At 40.3% G+C, this 12,796-nt stretch overlaps 1 long non-coding RNA gene across 4 annotated transcripts in view; it reads left to right on the top strand.

Annotated features, from left to right (window-relative positions):
• LOC109260928 (uncharacterized) overlaps window positions 1-12,796 on the top strand; it is a 148,479-nt gene that overhangs the window by 58,153 nt on the left and 77,530 nt on the right. The window contains exons 3-5 of one of the 4 annotated variants that reach the window (XR_002077195.2): window positions 4,377-4,577; window positions 9,181-9,312; window positions 10,589-10,689. This is a non-coding gene — a long non-coding RNA (uncharacterized LOC109260928). The remainder of the gene's footprint in view (window positions 1-4,376; window positions 4,578-9,180; window positions 9,313-10,588; window positions 10,690-12,796) is intronic. The other 3 variants (XR_002077197.2, XR_002077198.2, XR_002077196.2) reach the window with 3 other exon arrangements.

The following is a 12,796-nucleotide window of genomic DNA, read 5'->3' as shown; positions in this document are numbered from 1 at the left end:
ATTTCAGTGTGTGTGTGTGTGTGTGTGTGTGTGTGTGTGTGTGTGATCTTCTTTAGCCATTCATCTTTTTGTGAATCTTTTTAAGCTGTTTCTATATCTTGGCTGTTGTGAATAATGCTGCAATGAACATAGGAGATCAGATGCCTTTGAGATAGTGATTTTTATTTCCTTTGGATATATACCCAGAACTGGGATTGTTGGATCATATGGTAATTCTATATTTAATTTTTGAAGAACCTCCATATTAATTTCCATAGTGGCTGCACCACTTTACATTACCACCAACGGTGCACAGGGTTCCCTTTTCTCCACGTCCTCACCAGCGTTTTTGACGATGACAATTCTAACAGGTTGAGGTGATAGCTCATTGCGGCTTTGATTTGCATAAGAACAGTGGTTTATAGATATTGATAATCACTTTCAGAATCTCCATTTGATGCTTTTTTTGGCTTTTAGGTTTATCCCTATGTAGAGGTTATATTTTGTAAAATTATTAAAATGTTTTGTACAAACACAAAACCTCAAGTGTTTAAAACAGGAATGAAACGTTTATACATTTGGAGATGTAGCTTGGGGAAGTGAATTAAATGAATTTAGGTGAGTGGTGGATAGATGATTTTGAGTTTTTCCTTTTCCTAATTCTAATGTTCTAAGACTAGGTAAGTCGTTAAAAGTTTCCATCAATGCCTGGCTTTGGGTCTTGTTCCCTGAAAACAGAATAAAAAGCATAGTGCTTTGCACTTGACCTGGTACATGGAGGAGTCTCTCTCCCCTGTTACAAGGTCAGCTCAGCAGTCCCTATGAGACAGATTGCTTGCTCCATCCGTTCTGAAACTACATGTTCATTGCAGCTGCTCCCTCCTAGAATCTCTAATGGATTTGGGTGGCTCAAGTTTTCACGGAAGCCTGACCTTCTCACAGGTCCACAGACTGATAGCTTAAGTGGAGCCATTATATGTATAGACAGGTGTGTAGACAGGGGTGTAGACAGGGGTGTAGACAGGGTGTGTAGAGAGTTAAACCTACTTCATACTCTTTATGATATATATGATATATATGTGGATATCTCTTACTTATATTTTCATCCATTCATATATGCATCAGCCAATACTCACTGAGTGTTCACCACCAGTAACTGAACATGTACTAAGCAGACCTAGCTTTTTGTTACAAACCTTAAATTACTTTGTAACTAGCTGTCACAGCTAAAATCTTTAGTGAAAAACTTAAAAAAAATTTTTTTTAATGTTTACTTATTTTTGAGAGAGAGAGCGAGTGAGCGAGCATGAGTGGGGTAGGGGCAGAGAGAGAGGGAGACACGGAATCCAAAGCAAGCTCCAGGCTCTGAGCTGTCAGCACAGAGCCTCATGCGGGGCTTGAACTCACAGATCATGAGATCATGACCTGAGCTGAAGTTGGTGCTTAACCCACTGAGCCACCCAGGTGCCCCAAGAACTTTTTATGAACACATGAACTGTGTTCTTTTATGTGTATATATTCACAAAAGTAATGTGTAATGTGTCTTTTGTTGTTGCTTAACGGGGGAGAAGGAGATTGAGCAAAGTCACTGGAAAATTTTACTGTTTAAATTACACAAGTTTTGCAGTGTGTTAGTTTCAGCTAAGAGTTTAATACAATAACACATATGGTCAAGGCATGTAGAAGCGTTATTTAAATCAAGAGTTAGCTTTGTAAGAGTTGGGATATCAGTGCAGTTATTTAAACATGATAATTTTTGTTTTCTTCTTTGGCACAATTATTTCTTGCGGCTGCACCCAATTATGTTTAAGTGAAAGAGTTAAAATCTCATTAAAATCATTAACATCATTTTTTAATTTTTTGAGAAATGACTGTGTTATTCCACCAGTTTTGGCTAGTATTTGTAGGTTTTTTGAGATTTCAAATTTAAACTAAAATATGGTACTGTAGGGCTGTTATTATTTTAATTGAAGTATAATTAACATATGGTGTTATATTAGTTTCAGGTGTACATTATGATTCAACAAGTCTATAGTTATGGGTTCAGCCATCCAATCTAGAAAAATTCCTATTGTGAAGACTCCCACATGTTTGTGTCAGGGCAGGAGAATTTCTCAGCTCCTCTATCACATTGAGTTTTATGCTTTGGTAGATTATTATAACTTCTAATGTGATCACATGAAACCAGGCTGGTGTTTCATAGCAATTAATTTTTCTGAATTATATCTGAGGACTAGATATGGACCTTATAGACTCTTATTCATTAACAAGTCATTTAGAATTTAGAGCCACCGCTATTCCAAGCTGTTGGATGACAGCATCTATAAATAAATATTTATTAGATCCCAACTTATAGCTAATCAGTGGTGCATTTTGACCTCTGAGACAGACTCTGATGAGGATGTTAATGATTAATACTAAGTATGCCCAGTAATTTCGAGAGTTATTACAAGCACTGCAGTTTTCAGAGGATTTTCAACTTTCCCCCCCCAACATGGACAAGGTATTGCAGCCCCAATGCGAGACATATAGAATCTGGGGTGGGGGTTGGGCGGTGTGGGCGTTCTCTTGCCCAGATATCTTAGGATATATTGCTGTCATTGGTTGTGGAGGATGGCATATAGGAACTGTGGATGTTTGTAGGCAGTGTGGTTCTAGACACCATACAAAGTTAATTCAGAAAAAAATGATGGCCTCTGTGTTTAAAAACTGGTGTACTTGGGGCACCTGGGTGGCTCAGTCGGTTAAGCGTCCGACTTCAGCTCAGGTCACGATCTCGCGGTCCGTGAGTTCGAGCCCCGTGTCCGGCTCTGGGCTGATGGCTCAGAGCCTGGAGCCTGCTTCCGATTCTGTGTCTCCCTCTCTCTCTGCCCCTCCCCTGTTCATGCTCTGTCTCTCTCTGTCTCAAAAATAAATAAAAGTTAAAAAAAATAAATAAAAAATAAAAACTGGTGTACTTAATGAAATAGTTACAAGTGAAATGATATGGAAAGGAATAGAATATCTCCATATTAAAAAAAGAAATTATAATTGTTTCAGGCAAGCTATGCATGTAATATACAAAAGTAAATTCCAGGTTCGTTAAAGATGTAAAGTGAAAGGTAAAAGCTATAAAATGTTCAGATGAAAATATAGAATACGATCTCTAGGAATTAGGGTAAAGGAATATTTCTTAAACAAGACACAAAAAGTGCAAACTGTGATATTAACAATTTTTGTTCATTAAAGGATACCATAATTATAATGCAAAAAGCCCCAAACAGGGAGGGGATATTTATAATATATGTAAGTGACAGGGAATTAGTTTCCAGAATATGTTAAGAATACCTACAAATAAATAAGAAAGCAAAAACAACCGAGTGAGAAAGTCAGCAAAAACATGAATGGATGCACAGAAGAGGAAAGCCGATCGGCCCATTTCACACCTGCCAACTGGAATAAATTAGAAGGATGGACAAGGGGAATTCTTACCCACTAATAGTAGGTGTGTAAATAAGTACAATTACTTTGGAAAACAGTTATATATTATCTCAGAACCATGAGCATGCAAATACCTATCATCCAGTAACTCCATTCCTAGGTACGTATTCTAGAGAAACCCTTACACATATTTATCTGAAGTCAAGTACAAGAATATTCACAGAAGTATTGTTCATAATACTAACACACACACACACTCAAAACAACGCAAGTGTTCAACAGAATGAATAAATACGTTGACAGATATTCATACAATGGAATATGATGCAACAGTTCAAAATGGATAAACTAGGGGTGCCTGGGTGGCTCAGTGAGTTGAGTGTCCGACTCTTGATTTTGGTTCAGGTCATGATTCCAGGGTTGTGGAATTGAGCCCCACATTGAACTCTGTGTGGAGTCCACTTAAGATTCTCTCTCTCTCTCTCTCTCTCTCTCTCTCTCTCCCTTGGTCACGACTCTCTCCCTCTCTAAAGAAATGAAATGGATAAACTACATTCTTGACATGGATGAATCCAAAAGCATGTGTAGTGAGAGAAATGATACAAAATAATATATCCCAGTAAATTCAATTTATATAAATTACAAAAATAGACAAAACTAAATATTATATGATTAAGGGATATACATATAGATAGTTGGCAGATTGCACACAACAGTCACAGAATCCTCCTGAAGCTGTATACACACCCCTTTGCAAATCCTCTTAGAGTTTAAGGGGCATCTGGACCATCTCTATTTTTTTTGAGGCTCCTGATATATTGAACAAATGAAAACAATCCAGAATGAGGTAGTCAAAATTACCACGGTTAAAGTATTTTTATTGCCTACACAGTACCATTTTCAACACAAAGATATTGTAATATGTTTGTATCAATACAAGATTTATAAAAAACGCTTACTTATTTCATGCTTTGTAGGCTCTGTGATCTGGTGCTGGGACACTTTTGACTGACAAGGTGAATGTCTTCTTTCAATCCTGGAAGTGATCACTGAAACCATTTGAATTTAACCTCCAAAGTCTCTGAATGGGAAGCCATAGGCCGAATGGCCCTCTTCCTGCAATTGGCCCTGTGTCTGGATTATTTCACCAAAGTTTGATGTTATACCAAGGACGGCTGGTAGGTACTTCTTTTATATTAGCTTGACTAAGAGAGAGCCCAACCAAATTCCTCCCAAAACAGAATAATTTATCCCCAAGGCAATATAGTTTCTATTCTTAGAATGACAGGTAGGAGGGGTGCCTGTGTGGCTCAGTCAGTTGATTGTCTGATTCTTGATTCCAGCTCAAGTCATGATCCCAGGGTTGTGTGACTGAGCCCCACGTCAGGCTCTGCACTGAGTGTGGAGCCTGCTTAAGATTTTCTCTCTCTTCCTTTGCCCCTCTCCTCCCCATTCATGCTCTCTCTAAAAACTTTTTTAAAAATGACAGTTAACTTACTGACAATTTAAAAGTAACAGTTCCTGCTTCTAGCCATCAAAGGTTCATAAATGTCGAGGTCCATCTCAAAACACCTGCCTACCAATGCAAATGCAAAATTTCACTTTGAAAAATTCCTGGCACTTTTGTGGTCAAGCTCAATACATAGCTCTTTAAGATCTAACCCCTGCCTGCCTTTCCAGAGTCCCCTTCCTACCAGCCCTGTGCCACCAGCTCTACTCTTCAGGAACACAAGCCACTGGTACTCCTCCATGCCACACCTCTGTATGGATGTCATTTCTTCCAGGAAGAATCTTTGTACTCCCAAACTCTTTCCTTTCCAAGATGCCCAGCTATCTTGGTTTGCCTAAGACTGGGAGGTTTTCTGGGATGTCAGACTTTGAATGTTAAAATCAGGAAAGTTCCAGGCAAACTGGGACAGTTGGCCATCCTGTTCATTTCTTCCGTGCATGTCTCTCTGGGGTACACCTGTGCACACTCTGGTCCTGATTCCTTTGTTGAATGAATGGGTTTGGACGTGAGGAGTAGAAGGAGATAAGGATAACTCCCAGGGTTCTGACTTGGGTGACTGGGTAATGATAGTTTACTAAGGGAGGCCCTGGGACAGGGCTGGGAGAGGATCTGGGGAGGGGTTGTTGCAAAGGAGTATGTGATGTGTTCATTTGTAGACATGCCGAGTTTTAGTGTCTGTGCTATTAGATGCGCATGGAGAAGGCCTCTATGAAGGTGGCTGTAGAATATTCTGATCTGGCAGGAACTGAGCTGGAGGTGTATAATGAAGTAACAGGCGAGGTTTGCTCCACCTTGTTGGTTGGCACATTATCCCTCATATAAAAATTACCACCATAATTCTAGTCCACTTGGTCTTTTCAGAACCCCAGAGTCAAACCTCTGCACAGAGAGACCACAGGTGACAGGGAGGAGCCTCGCCTTGCATGGGCCTTGTCACTGCATTAAGGTTTTTTCCTTCTCTAGACTACTCTGCATTGCCACACAACTGAACATTTCATTCATTGCAATAAACTAAAAATGTAGTAGTTATGGTGCTTAAGTACAATTTGTGAAGGATCCAAAAAGTCTGGCCTAGACTTAGCAGCTAAATGGTAATAACCAATTAGCATTGGTTATGTGTCTGTGTGTGTGTGTGTGTGTGTGTGTGTATAACCAACATATATATATACATATATCGTTACTTTATTTTTTTATTCATTTATTTATTCATTCATTCAGTCATTCATTCAAGTTAGTTAACATACAGTGTAGTATTGGTTTCAGTAGTGGAACCCAGTGATTCATCTCTTACATATGACACCCAGTGCTCATCCTGAAACGTGCCCTCCTTAATACCCATCACCCATTTAACTCATCCCCACCCACCTCCCCTCCAGCAACCCCCAGTTTGTTCTCTGTATTTAAGAGTCTCTTATGGGTTGCCTCCCTCTCTGTTTTTATCTTATTTTTCCTTCCTTTCTCCTATGTTCATGTGTTGTGTTTCTTAAATTCCACATACGAGTTAAATCATGTGATATTTGTCTTTCTCTGACTTATTTCGCTTAGCATAATACATTCTAGTTCCATCCACATTGGTGCAAATGGCAAGATTTCATTCTTTTTGATTGCCGAGTAGACTATATTTTAAGGAAAGAAGTGATCCGTGGTTCAGTTTAATGGTGTCCTTTCATGTTATTTGAACAATCCAGACTTAGTATTTTTGAAAACAAGTAAGCAAGTGGCAGTTACTCACTGTGTGTTGTTTTTTGTGGTGCTTAATTTTCAATACAAAAAACCATAGCCTCTTGTATCTGGAGGAGACCTTGAAAATCATCTAGGCCATGTTTCTTCTCACTTGATGAACAGGACAGCTGGGGTGTTAATAGATTTATTGACTTGCTTATGGCAACAGTGCAAATATAGAAAGTTGGTCAACTTAATCCACATAATGTTTGCTCTCTATCTTGGTTTTCAGCAAGTTTGCCTGACCCAGGAAAGCTGTCTTGCAAACAGCACCCTGATAAAGAAATGAAACTCTCACTGATTAGATTACTGTTTAAAAGTCTAATATAAGTTATATGCCCCACACATAACGAGTTTCCACCCTGGAGCTAAAGACCTACTCTTCCTATATCTTCCTTCATTTGCTCCTACTAGCACAACGTTGAAATAGATGCTGTGAGATGTGGCAGTGATCACTGGCCCCAGGATGTTCCTCAAACAAGGCACGGTATATACAGATATAAGCAGATGAAGAGATGTATTATTAATTAGCCTTTCGGAACACAAACAGCATATGTGTTCACATTTCAGCTCCGTTGGGTGTGTCATTACTTTTTAATGTGTGCACATTTAAGTTAGAAAACCTGTACAAAGCAGATGAGTGATTAAAAGAGAAGTTCTCGATGCTGATATTGAAAATCTCTTGTAGGGAATAGGACAGAACTTGAGAAACAAAGGAGGGAGAGAGAGAGAGAAAGAGAGTGCATGAGAGCAAGAGAGGGAAACTGAGAGACAGTAAGCTTTTCAACATCTAATTTCAGAAGGAGGAGTTGTAAACAGATTTTAGGAAAATGCCTATAAAGATCAACATTTTGTGAACGAGGCAGTTGGCAAAGCCTGAATCAAAATTTTGACAGCTAGCTTTTAAAAAATGAAAAATAGGGGCACCTGGGTGGGTTAGTCTGTTAAGCGTCCAACTTCAGCTCAGGACATGATCTCATGGTTTGTGGGTTCAAACCCCACATCGGGCTCTGTGCTGACAGCTCAGAACCTGCAGCCTGCTTCTGATTCTGTGTCTCCCTGTCTCTCTGCCCCTCCCCGACTCTCTCTCTCTCTCTCTCTTTCTCTCTCAAAAATAAACATTAGAAAAAGAAAAAAAAGAAAAAAAGAAAAATAACCAGGTAAAATAAATCACATCATTTATTCTTTGTTGAATAAATGAATGGTGTGTCCAGTCTCCAGTTATGTTCATTGAGTGTAGTAAATACAACATTTGACTAGAAGTCAGGTTTTTAATTTCTAATTCAGATCCTTCCTCCTGCCCTGCCCCGCCCCCCACCACACAGACACAGACAGGGCCTTAACACTGTTAAAGTGGAAATACCAGACAGCGAAATTGGCTCTAGAAGCAACAATCAATTAGTTAGACACTGCTCTCAAGGAGTGCCTCTAGCAGAGGACATACTGACATGGATTTTAATTTTAACCTTTATTTTAATTTTTAATGTGGGTGGATAAGAAAGATGAGCAAGGGTGGGATATGAGAATAGAACACTGAGACCCAGACGGGCCCCGCAGATAAAGAACGGGTGAGTTCAGTCAGCCTTCAGGCTCTGGGGTCCAGGTTATGTATTATTTGTTGAGTTGGGATGCTAGCATATGATAAGGTAATAAATCCTTAGGTAATCCTGCTTGGGCATCAGAGGGTTAGGAGGAAAGAACCCCACTGTGAGGAGCCCCATTTAACCCAACTTAGAAAAGTGAAAGCAGAGAACCCCTATCGTTACAACAAGATTCACTAGTGCCAATAACCAGTGCAGAGAGCGGAGCCTTTGTGCAGTTTTGCGCTGTGTCCCTGCGCTGTGTTTCTAGCCATGTAACCAGAGGCTTTACACCTTTCTGGGGACGTCCTAGGTGTCAGCAGAGACTTGGTTTATTCATATTTTCTCCAAGAACGAGTTGCTACTCTTCAGCTCTCACCACGCTACTAACATTTTTGATGCCTCATGTTCCGCAAAGGCCTCCTGTTTTGGTGTTTTCTACTTTTTTTAAGCAATGGAAAACCAGGAAAAGCCTGGAGCAATTTCTCATGTGTTTGACACATATGTTGAGGGATACTTAATAATTGCTGCCCTGGGCAAAATATAGCAGGATTTTATGGCCAAGTCTCATGTTGATAGAGTGGACAGGCTGGTAGCTACACACACTTTTTCAAAATAAATGCATCTCTGTGAAATGAGCTGTCAGGAGGACCACAGGGCTTGGAAGCCTGGCGTAATTAAGGCGCAATATATTGGTTCTGAAGAACTGACATTAATGTTGACACATGAAGTTTCTGGGCAATTTGATCTATACCAATAATTCATTTTGTTCCCCGCTGCAGGACTCATTTTGTTCCTAAGTCATTTGAGGCTTTATTAAAGATTTACCTGGTGGCTTTTTAAAAGCACAGTATTTACTGTGCTGTGTGTGTTCAGTCACCAGTTATGTTTATTGAACGTAATAAGTATGACATTCGGCCAGAGGTCAGGTTTTTAACCTCGAATTCATCCCCGCTCCTACCCTGCCAGATTCATACTAACATAGGGCCGTATCATTGGCAAAATGGAGATACCAGACAGCAAAATTGGCCCTAGAAGCGATGATCAATTAGTCACAGATGAAAATGGAAACCAATTATTCTGGCCTGTCACGCTCTTATGGTAAAGCCACTGTTCTTGATCTGCTTTGTCACAATGATTACAATCATTTTGTCTCCTTCGTTTTGCATTTTAGTATTCCAGGAATTATCTCCCACATTCTTTTATTTTTATTTTTAATCTTTATTTATTTTTGACGAGAGAGAGACAGAGGGTGAGCGGGGATGGAACAGAGAGAGGGGGAGACACAGAATCGGAAGCAGGCTCCAGGCTCTGAGCTGTCAGCACAGAGCCCGATGCCGGGCTCAAACTCATGAACCGTGAGATTATGACGTGAGCCGAAGTCAGATGCTTGACCAACTAAGCCACCCAGGCACCCCTCCCACATTCTTAATGTGGGAACTTGAATGAAATCTTTTGGGAGAACTGTAAGAAATCTTTTAAGGACTTTGTCCTTTTTACAGTTCTGTCAAAGTGGATTCAGCAAGCACTTTGTATATTATTTCAAAGCTTTGGTATTTTACAATTGTGCTATGATTAATACATACGGGTGTTAATCCCAAAGGTAAAATTGCCATCATAAACTCTACTTTTTAGGATGAACCAGCTGTTTTGATGAGGAAAGAATAAAGTCATTAGGGGAAAAAAAATGGTTGCAAACCTGAAACTGAGAAATTCTAAATCCATCTTTCAAAGATCATCCTAAAACTTGTGCCTTCATCATAAAACAATTCATTGGTAATTGGTTTTGAGTTGGTCTTCCATTTTTTTCCTTGTAAGCCTATTTGCCCAGTGTTACTCTGATATGCTCCATATTGAAACTTGAAATGCAGTGTATGTGTGGACACACATACTGTATACAGTTCGTAAATGTGAACACACATGTGTTTGCAACGTTCCGCTATAAAGGAAATGTCAGATTTACATATTCCCTGAACTGGAAGAATAAAAGGTTGATGACAACTTTGTATTTTCTTAAGTATTGAGAAACATATACATTTATTTATTTATTAAAAGTTTATTTATTTATTTGAGAGAGCACAAGTTGCGGGGAGAGGTGCAGGGAGAGCAGGAGAGGGAGAGAATGCCAAGCAGGCTCTACACCATCAGCAGAACATGGGGCTCGAACTTATGAGCCATGAGATCATGACCTGAGCCAAAACCAAGAGTCAGACACTTAACTGACTGAGCCACCCAGGCGCCCTGAGAAAGTTATATGTTTGAAAAACAGACTCAGAAAAAGAATTAAAGAACATCTTTGTCTCGGTGTGGCTATTAAAAAGCAACTATTCAAAACCATCCAACATCACTTTTGCCTTTTTACTGCTCTGCGATCCAGAACCTGCTGCTGGTATTATAGATACCAAGGGTTGAAAGCACAGTGTTTGGAGATCTGGATTAGAATCCCATCTCTGCCGCTTACTTGCTGTGTGAACATGGGTAAGGTTCTTAACCTCTCTGAGCCTCACTTTCCTCATATGGAAAGTAAAGGATCGTTAATGGCGCCTAGCATGGCGCTGTTGTGGGGATTAAATGAGATGACGTTTTGGAGTGCCTGTCACAACACCTGCCACGTAGCAAAAGCACTCAGTGAGCTGTAGCTACTAGTAGCAACAGTGAGCCTAGTAGAGCTGTAGCGATTGTGAAGTTGGTGATGGAGATAAGGAAAGAGCCACCAACATTTACCACTCAGTACGCAGTAGGGCTAGTGGCATTGTCACTGATACTGATTGAGCCCGTGTGGCTAGTACCAGATAAGCTGAAGGACAACCTTCTGGATGAAAATGTAATTGAGAAAGCATGTAGTAAGTCTGAGATATATACATACAGTGAGTGACCCGTAAGTATTATAAGGGGGAGGAGCAACAAATGATTTACATAAAGCATCAACACATCAGATATTCATGTGCTGGGCACTGAGGATAGAAAGATGCAGAAGACAAGGTCCTGTCCTCAAGTCTGCTCCACTCTGGTGTGTGTGTGTGTGTGTGTGTGTGTGTGTGTGTGTGTGCACGTGCATGCGTGTGCATGTGCACAAATGCGTATGTTGGAGTGGAAGGAGCCAGAGCAGCAAACTTAGTGTGGTGAGAAGTTGAGGGATGAACTCAGCTATCAAGTTGTTCCCTCCTTGGATGGTGTCCAGGGCTAGTCTCATGTTCCCACCCCAGGGAGTTTATAATCAGATGGAGAGGATGGATAAGGGAAAGCTCCAGTGGCATTTCTCAAACAGTGCTATTCAACAGCAATGGTACATCTAAGTTAAAGTTTTCTAGGAGCTGCATTTAAAAAGGTAAAAAAGGGGCGCCTGGGTGGCTCAGTCAGTTAAGCGTCCGACTTCGGCTCAGGTCACGATCTCGTGGTCTGTGAGTTCGAGCCCCGCGTCGGGCTCTGTGCTGACTGCTCAGAGCCTGGAGCCTGTTTCAGATTCTGTGTCTCCCTCTCTCTCTGACCCTTCCCTGTTCATGCTCTGTCTTTCTCTGTCTCAAAAATAAATAAACGTTAAAAAAAAAATTAAAAAAATAAAAAGGTAAAAAAAAAAGATGGGATTAATTTTAATAAGATATTTTGTTCAAGCCAATATATCCAAAACACATAATCTATAAAATTATTAATGAGATACTTTGCCTTTTTTTTTTTTTTAACTGTCTTTGAAATGTGGTATTCACTTAAACTCACAGCACATCTCCATTTGGACAAGCACTCAGTAGGTCCATGAGGTTAATGGCTGCCTTACTGACAGTTCTAGACTTAGCTACTCAAAGTGTGGTCCTCAGTCTCATAGTATAGGTGTCCCCTACTCTTGGGGTCCCTTGCTCACCTGGGTCCCGTACTCACCTCCCTTCATTTTCACAAGATCCTTGGTGAATCACCAAAGCTTGAGATGCACTGCCTGGTGATTTGAAAAGCTGGTTATTTGAGATCACACACACCCTCACCTCTAATCATAACTGTGCTGTACATTTCCTTATCATAGTTTAGGTAAACCATCTTATCATAACCAGACCAAAGGTAGGGTTCATTTTAGCCCTTGTTGGAATTAGTGGCATCTCATTAGGTTTTTGTAAATCAGATGGTTGAGTTATTTTAGTGAAAAATGAAGGAAGGGTAGAGCCAAAGATGAGACAGGGACAACTTTTCATTCAACAATGACACTACCATTGTCATCATAGCTATTCTTTTTGGACATATGTTTTGAGAGGGAAAAAGAGGAGGAGAGAGAGTGAGAGGGTCTGGTTAGTTTCCTAACTCATGGGTTTTTCATTATGTCAGAGTCCTTCCCCCTGGGGTTGACTTCACTGGCACATGACCTTAGAAGGTCCTGGCCTTTGCTTTGATGCTCTGCAGTGTGGAAATTCTTAATAATTTTGAACAAGAGGTCCCAAATTTTCATTTTGCACTGGGCCCTGCAGATTTTGTACCTCGTTCTGTGCTCCTCTAAGTGTGTTCTTAACATTCACCTGCAACTGTAAGAGAGTAAATGGATTAGGTAGGGTTTGGGAGGAGCTAATGCTGTCTTTCACTTCCCCATTGCTACGATCTCTTTATA

Source organism: Panthera pardus, unplaced genomic scaffold (assembly GCF_024362965.1).
Source record: "Panthera pardus isolate Hobbes unplaced genomic scaffold, ASM2436296v1 HiC_scaffold_3, whole genome shotgun sequence".
NCBI lineage: Eukaryota > Metazoa > Chordata > Mammalia > Carnivora > Felidae > Panthera > Panthera pardus.
This window is presented reverse-complemented; position numbering and strand designations above follow the sequence as displayed.